Genomic DNA, 8,396 nt, shown 5'->3' with positions numbered 1-8,396 from the left:
GGATTCACATTACATACTTGTTTTATTAAACATCAGAACGGACGACACAAAGCAATTATCAAAAAGTACATACACCCTTACATTTCCAGGTATAGAAATGTATATATGCTTCTCCTTCTTCTTCTTCTTCTTGTCGTTCGCCAAAATGTATGTATGCGTAACCGGGGGTGGGTGGAGGGAGGGATGAAATTGCGTGAACAAAGGGAAATAGGTCTGAACATAAACATTGTGATGGACAAATTATAGTTTGAACACAACACAAGAAGTAGGTTAATAACTAATAGCAATATCATCAATATTATGAATTGAAAGTTTTTAGTTTCCATCAACTGTCTTACTGATAACCTCTGAAGAACGTGACACAAAATAAGTAAAAATAGAAAAACTCGGAAGCATTGCAAAAGTAATTTATTGTTTTTGGGCACTAAACTTCTCCCCTAAGAGTTCTTTTTACCCTTAAGATCGTATGTATTTGTTTTAGTACTTCTCTGATGAATGCATCAAATACAAAGTACAAAAGTTAATAACTCCGTAATTATCATTAAAAAAATAATAATAGTGATGATGATGATGATGATAATTTATGCTGTGGAGGTAACACATTAATTCATCAAAATCATATACAATTGCTTATTTAAAGTTAATACTATAGGTTTTGAAAACCCAAACTTGAGGTCAAACCCCTACCCCTTGACAAGTTTGTAATGTGATATAAAATTGTTTATACACTGATGTTTCACAACAGTAAAACTTCATTACCACGGTGAAATCTGAAAATTTGATCTCTGTAAAACTTAAGACATGCGATTCAAAAACTTGTAATAACATGTGGAATTGGAATTTCCAAGTTACTATAATTAGGCCAAACAAATAAATTCTTAGTTACGCTGATACCGTAAAGTCGTCAATATTAATTCACTTGTTTAATGTGTACATGTGGTCGTAAGTATGTTGAATAATAGCGGAACAATTATTAAAACTAAAAAAATGGCTCGTTTGACAGTGAATTTAAGCCAAAGTCACATGACATTCAGATACATTATTATGTCAAAATGACTTTCAACTAGATATTTTCAGTTGAAATATCCCATTGCTTTTATCTAAATACTAAATGGTCTCTTAGCATATTATCCCATGGCTCTTTTCTGCTAAATAGCTATCAGCAAAAAGCCTCATGGTTTGATTTTATAAAGGCTTCCAACAGCATTATACCATTCTCTTGGCTAGACTCTGAGACTCATAGACATAAACTGGTTATCCCATAACTATCCATGGAAGCAAAGTATGCTAAGTTGCACGTTTGTAACATCGCTTTTCATTGGATTACCCTGCCTTTTATATTTTAGTTAAAAGATTTTTTGACAGGTTATATGGCCCTATATATGGTTGTTTGCATATATAACCCGAGCCGATAGGCTTCCTTTTAAGAGGAAAAATGTGATTTCTTCATACATTGACCGTATAAAAACGATTGTTTGCAATATAACACTCGCCTAGCGGCTCGTGTTATATTTCCAAACAACTGTTTATATAGGGTCATATAACCCGTCAAAATAATTTATAACCAATAAAATAAATGTCACGATTATCCAATTAAAAGCGACGTTACAAATGTGCAGTATTATACACAGCTACTGTCAATTTATGAAGAAATCTCACGTTTTTCTCAAACATGTTATATGACCGTATATAAACTATCGTTGGCGATATAACCCGAGTTATATTTCCAAACAACCGTTTATATAGGACCATATAACATGTCAAAAATCTTTATAACGAATAATATAACACGTTACATATCTACTTATTTTCCCTTTTTATTTTCATATTTAAACCTTACGGTGCGTTAAATTGTCATTGAAGTGTGCAGCAGCTACATGTTTTGAAGATGACACACTTAAAGTTAGTTGTCATGTTAGTAAGGTAACAAATATTTATTTGATTTAGATTTATTTTCTGTTACCTAGTTATTCAGATAAAAATAGTGAGAATTCTGTGCTTTACTGAAAAGTGCGAATCATAATTCCTGTTCATTTGTCACTGTGACTATTCTGTTACATCATTTATAAGGGAGGCAAATTTATATTCGATTTATATGAATTAACTTGAGTTTCATCTCGTTCTTTTGTCCACATATCAGTACACAATGATTCAGGAAATGCCTGCAGCTGAACATTTCATCAGAACTATACTTTAAAATGCCCTGATGGCTAAGTCTTCCAACACATTTATATTTCGGAATGCCCTGAATTATTTCTCTAACAGCCGAGCAGAACAATTAAACTTTTAACACTTTATTTTGGAATTTCCTGCTAGATTGCTCAGCCAGACACTGAGCCTTCCAAATAAATAAGTAAATGAATAAATAAATAAATAAATAAATAAATAAATAAATAAATAAAATAAATAAATAAATAAATAAATAAATAAATAAATAAATAAATAAATAAATAAATAAATAAATAAATAAATAAATAAATAAAAATAAATAAATATAACATTGATTCACAAGCTATTTGGGAATGTTCTGCTGTGTTGCTTAGCATGAGCCTTCCAGCAGGACATTTATTTTACGTAATAACACAATATTTTTGATAGCTCTTTCAGCCGAGCATTTCAGCAGAACATCTTTTTTTACTCTTAACTTTAGAACGCCCTTTAAAGAGAGGGTTGATTTCCCTATATAAATTGAAATGCTTAGTGCAGATTAATATTTTTGAACGATATTAGTATATACATGTATGTGGCTATGAATCAGACGTGAATAATCTTTTCGTCACGTTTGTTCGGCACTTTTGTCATCAAAACATCTCGTTGTCCTTGGGATTTCCTTTAAAAACTGAGTAACTGACTGTATATACAAGTTATCATACTGTAAATACGTTGTTTATTTGATATATACATGAAATGATTTATTCATTCATTAGTAACTCTTTATTTTTCACTTGTTTTCATTAATTTGAAAACATCCGATTTTAAGGGAATCCCTATTTTTTTTACATAATTAAGCTTCCTTGTTTTGATACATAAGGTAAATGATCTAGAAAAGTACCATTGAATTTAAAAATCATTATTCAAATGTATGTTTGATTTCCCTTGTCGATTATTGAGAGTTGTAAAACTTTGCGTATATGGAAAGTAAAGTTTGATACTGAGAGGTGTGGAAGGTAAAGTTTGAGACTGAGAGGGGTAGATGTTAAAGTTTGAAACTGTGAGGGAAAGAAGGTAAAGTTTAATACTGAGAGGGGAAGAAGGTAAAGTTTAATACTGAGAGGGGAAAGAAGGTAAAAGTTTGAATACTGAGAAGTGGGTGGATACTGAGAGGTTGGGAAGGTAAAGTTTGATACTGAGAAGTGTGGATACTGAGAGGTTGGAAGGTAAAGTTTGGTAATAAGGAGTGGAAGATAAAGTTTGATACTGAGTGTCGTGGATGGTAAAGTTTGATACTGAGAGGGGTAGATGTTAAAGTTTGAAACTGTGAGGGAAAGAAGGTAAAGTTTAATACTGAGAGGGGAAGAAGGTAAAGTTTAATACTGAGAGGGGAAGAAGGTAAAGTTTGATACTGAGAAGTGTGGATACTGAGAGGTTGGAAGGTAAAGTTTGATACTGAGAAGTGTGGATACTGAGAGGTTGGAAGGTAAAGTTTGGTTATAAGGAGTGGAAGATAAAGTTTGATACTGAGTGTCGTGGATGGTAAAGTTTGATACTGAGAGGGGTAGATGTTAAAGTTTGATACTGAGAGGGGAAGAAGGTAAAGTTTAATACTGAGAGGGGAAGAAGATGAAGTTTAATACTGAGAGATTTAGAATGTGCGTTCATTTTATATTGTTTTGTGAGGGGTTCAATACTGAAAATTAATATTGAATATTTAATACTGAGAAAGCAGAAGGTAAATTTTGATATAGACATTAGTGTCATGTTTCAATGGGTTATTCAGATATTGAAGTTGTTTAACACCAAAATTGATAGTTCACTTAAAGTGTCTTTTATATGACACTGACAAAGGCAAGCGTGAAAATTCTCGTATGCTTGCATACTCGTAAAAAACGTAACATGCAGATTACATGTTATACATATTAGACCATTTACGCAATTTAAGCGTCCTTCTGATACGTCTAATACTGATTTGGTCGGGGATTTTAGTCCTATTGTACGAAATAAGCACTGGGACATGATGTAATGTAGGGAAACCATTTCTAAAATTCGATTACGTAGAATACGAAAATAAACAAATTACACACTTGTTTTGTTTAAAAACCGGAAAGCAGTAAACATGCAGACATGTTATCTGCTTCAACCGAATAAAATCTTGATGCAATAAATCAAAGTATACTAACTTCTATTTTTATTTTAACAAATGCCATTTGATTACAGTAGGTCAGATTAATTAGTTCGGAGACTGCTTTGTACATTTACCCATATCCTTCTGGAATCGAAAGTGATAATCCTTTGTCACAATCTGCAAATATTCATCTTGATATACTCAAAATGATAATGAACTGTTAAACGGAAGTTAGACAAGTCAATTTAAGAATTTCAGCGGGTTAGGGGTTATATATACGTGTATAGAAATATTGCATTTCTGGTCAGTGTTCAGTATAGCAAAACGTTTGTGTGTGTTAAATTTATATTGCACTCGATTGCAAAGTCTGAGTTTCTAAATGCAAAAAGATTTTCCAAATAGTCACCCCCCTGCTCCCCGCCTATAAAAATCAGTGTTGTGACATAATCTGTATAGATCTACAAAGATAGAATACAAGAGTTCAAGGTTCTATATGATACCAGTTGTGTATTATGACATGTTCAATGGATATGTCTCATCAATAAAGAATGTTCTTATAAATACTCATATCTTCAGTCAAGTAGATCTAAGACGGCAGTCAAGTAGTTCTTAGAGGGCAAAAATTAAGTGACTGTGTCTTGATCTTAAAGTCCCAAAGATTGGTTGCATTTCTGTTACAACTTTATACCTCAACGAAATTGTCACTTTGATAGTGTGAAATGCGATGCGAATAAATGAGCATAAAAATCGACCTGGATTGTCACTTGTCTAATTTCAAAATATGTACTTAACCAGTTTGTATCTTCAATAACTTCGTCTTATCAGAAGCTAGGAAGCTAAGACCTTAAACCGAGTGTGCCATAATCATTGCTTAAGGGATTTGAATGTAAGTGGTCAAGAACGTCTCAGCAATACATTAGGTAGAACACTTTCACCGACTCTGTTAAAATTTGAGTAGGTGTCAAAGTCGGGTAGGCCCCTAAATCAGCATTTGATAACACATGCACTGAAGAGCTTTTTTTCTTAAAAAAACAACAACAACAACAACAAAACTACGTTACATGATAACAACATAGATAGCACATATAGATATATAAGCAAAGCATGTTAAAATAACATTAAATAATGATTAATGTTACATATACATTTTTTAAAACATATAAAGAGAAAAGCAAAAACAATTCTTATAAGAACTTGTTAAAAACATAATCTAAATGACTTTAATACTATATACAGTAAATCAGAGTCGCAAAAAAGAAACTAGTATAGAATTTTAGCTATAAAATAACACAGATCAAGCAAATGAGATAAGAAATACAGAGCTTTATTTATATACCAACACAGGTATATAGAATGACTAAATAAAATTTAAAAAAAACAAAAACAAACAACAACAACAACAAAATAGCAAGCCAAAATGAAATAACTGCATTTAATAAACTGAAAAATAAGCTCAACAGACACGGCAATAGGTAACAGTTATAAGCTGCTCATCGGACATCTTTTTCGGGCTCCCTACCTGGCCGCCCAGAATAGTTATATTCGGATCCATTCCAGATGTAGATCATGGGCCTCGAACTTTTTGACAGATAAGCACTGTCTAAATGATACTTGCAGTGGGATTCCTAAGCCTGGCGACCGAGTATACTCCTATTACATGCTCTCGGTCAATTAAACATCATTAAACTCATATGAGCCGCGTCACGACAAAACCAACATAATGGGTTTGCGACCAGCATGGATCCAGACCAGCCTGCGCATCCGCGCAGTCTGATCAGGATCCATGCTGTTCGCTATCAGTTTATCTACTTGTTATAGAGTTGGTAAGCGAACAGCATGGATCCTGATCAGACTGTGCGGATGCGCAGGCTGGTCTGGATCCATGCTGGTCGCAAACCCATTATGTTGGTTTTGTCGTGACGCGGCTCATATAACTCCTTTCTACAGAGTAAAAAAATCATTAACTTCCGAGGCATAATGCTAGCAATATACTAGTAATAAAAAAGTGGTTAATTTAATATCTTTAAAGGTAACACTTTTAATTGTTCTAACTTTAAGAGATGGGAATCAAGAGCTTTCTAACAAGAGCACCGCTAGGCGGAGCATTATATGCCCGAAAAGTGTTAATCTTGAATGAATAAACAAAAGAAGTGTGACTTCTGTAAAACAGCCATCGTTCAGTGTACCCATTTATGAAGGAAATACAATGTATACATAAATTAAAGAAATTGATACATAAACACATTAAAATAAAGTATTACTTCCTTCAAAAAGCAATCCTCCTTTATAGCTGAAGAACCTTCATATATATGTCCAAAGCACCACCATCAAGTTGTTATTTTGTAAGCAAAAATGCTACGATAGATGGACGGAAAGACGCCAGGGGTATAACTCAAGCAATTTTTTAGGGCATATAATAAATGTACACAATATAAGTGATCATCCTATGAAGTTTGACAATTGTAAAACTTGTGTTATGCTCCAGAAACCACAATTTTCAGTGTTAAGGTCATTGTGACCCTGATCTTTAACCTTATGACCGTAAAATCAATAGGGGTCATCTATTGGCATGGCTGTTCATTCTAATTAATTTTACAGCTGTAGGTTGATTAATACTTAAGTTATTGAGCGAAAACCGTTTTCAGTTTTAGGGTAATATTGACTTTGACCTTTGACATTGTGACCCAAAAATTAATAGGGGTCTTCTACTCAATATTGACAATCATCTTATGAAGTTTGAACACTATGGGTCGAATGGAACTTAAGTTGTGCTCTAGAAACCACAATTTTAGTGTAAAGATCATTGTGACCCTGACCTTTGACCTTATGACCCTAAAATCAATAGGGATCATGTATTGGACATGAATGTTCATCCTATAAATTTTACAGCTCTAGGTTGATTAATAATTAAGTTATTTAGCGGAAACCGTTTTCAGTTTTAAGGTTATAGTGACTTTGACCTTTGGCATTGTGACCCAAAAATTAATAGGGGTCTTCTATTAAATATCGACAATCATCCTATGAAGTCAAATGGAACTTAAGTTATGCCTCTGAAACCAAATTGCTAACTGACGGACGGACATACAGACAGACGGACGGACGCCAGGGGGTATAACATAATATGTCCGATATTCTTTCGGGAATATAATAAATGATAAGCCTGTAACATTTACATCAGTTTTGGATTTTCTTTGAGGATTCTTTTTTCTCTCTATTGTATGAGCTTGAAAAAAATCATCATATATATCATCAATAAAACGTAATGCTCCTTCTTGATTTTAACTTTAAAAGGATAATATTTCTATCTGCGTTACAAGAAATTACTTTGATTTATAAACTCAAAAATGTCGTTTATAGATATATTGAAGAATAAAAGACCATGAATAGAGCTCTGAGGAACACCTGCATTGATTGTGCTTAATATGCTCAAATTATCACAAAATTTGTTAAATTGTTTTCCTTTTACTAGTTGAAGAGCTGGATCAGACATTACAAACAATAAAGTTAACATTTTAATATTTAAGTTTTGGCGTGAGAAATCAAATGCCTCCGAGAGCTGTTACAATGAAGTTTCAGCAAAAAAAGTGCTGTACCTTAAACTGGATATGAAAGCGCTAGCATTAGATTTAAAATAATATTTGATCCATTTTACTTCATGGAACATCCGAGTTCAAATGTATGAAAATCACAAAGACTAGAGAGTAAACGATTCGGCATATATCTGTTAAAATAACACCAATAAGACTAATTTTAGCCCTAAAACATGTTGATCTAGATTATATGTCGCTATAAATACTGGTACGTTTATATGACTAAGGTTCAAATGAGACTGTCATCCAGGTCATCATAACAACTGATTTTCAAGTGTTTTGGTGCAAAGCAATAGTATATACTTCTTTTGTTTCAATGCAGTTAGATATATAGTGTCAAAAATCTAGGTGAATTACATAATATGATTTATCAGCTAATTAATATCATATATAGAATTATTGGGAGGAAAACAAAGTCATATTTTTCTTTATTTAAACTGAACCTAATTTAAACTGAACCTAATTACATGTGTTAAGACCGAGCAAAAAGAAAAAAAATTGAAAATAAAGATACCACAAACATA

Source organism: Ruditapes philippinarum, unplaced genomic scaffold (genome assembly GCF_026571515.1).
Source record: "Ruditapes philippinarum isolate M1 unplaced genomic scaffold, ASM2657151v2 ctg17_1_1_1_1, whole genome shotgun sequence".
Taxonomy (NCBI): Eukaryota; Metazoa; Mollusca; class Bivalvia; order Venerida; family Veneridae; genus Ruditapes; species Ruditapes philippinarum.
This window is presented reverse-complemented; position numbering follows the sequence as displayed.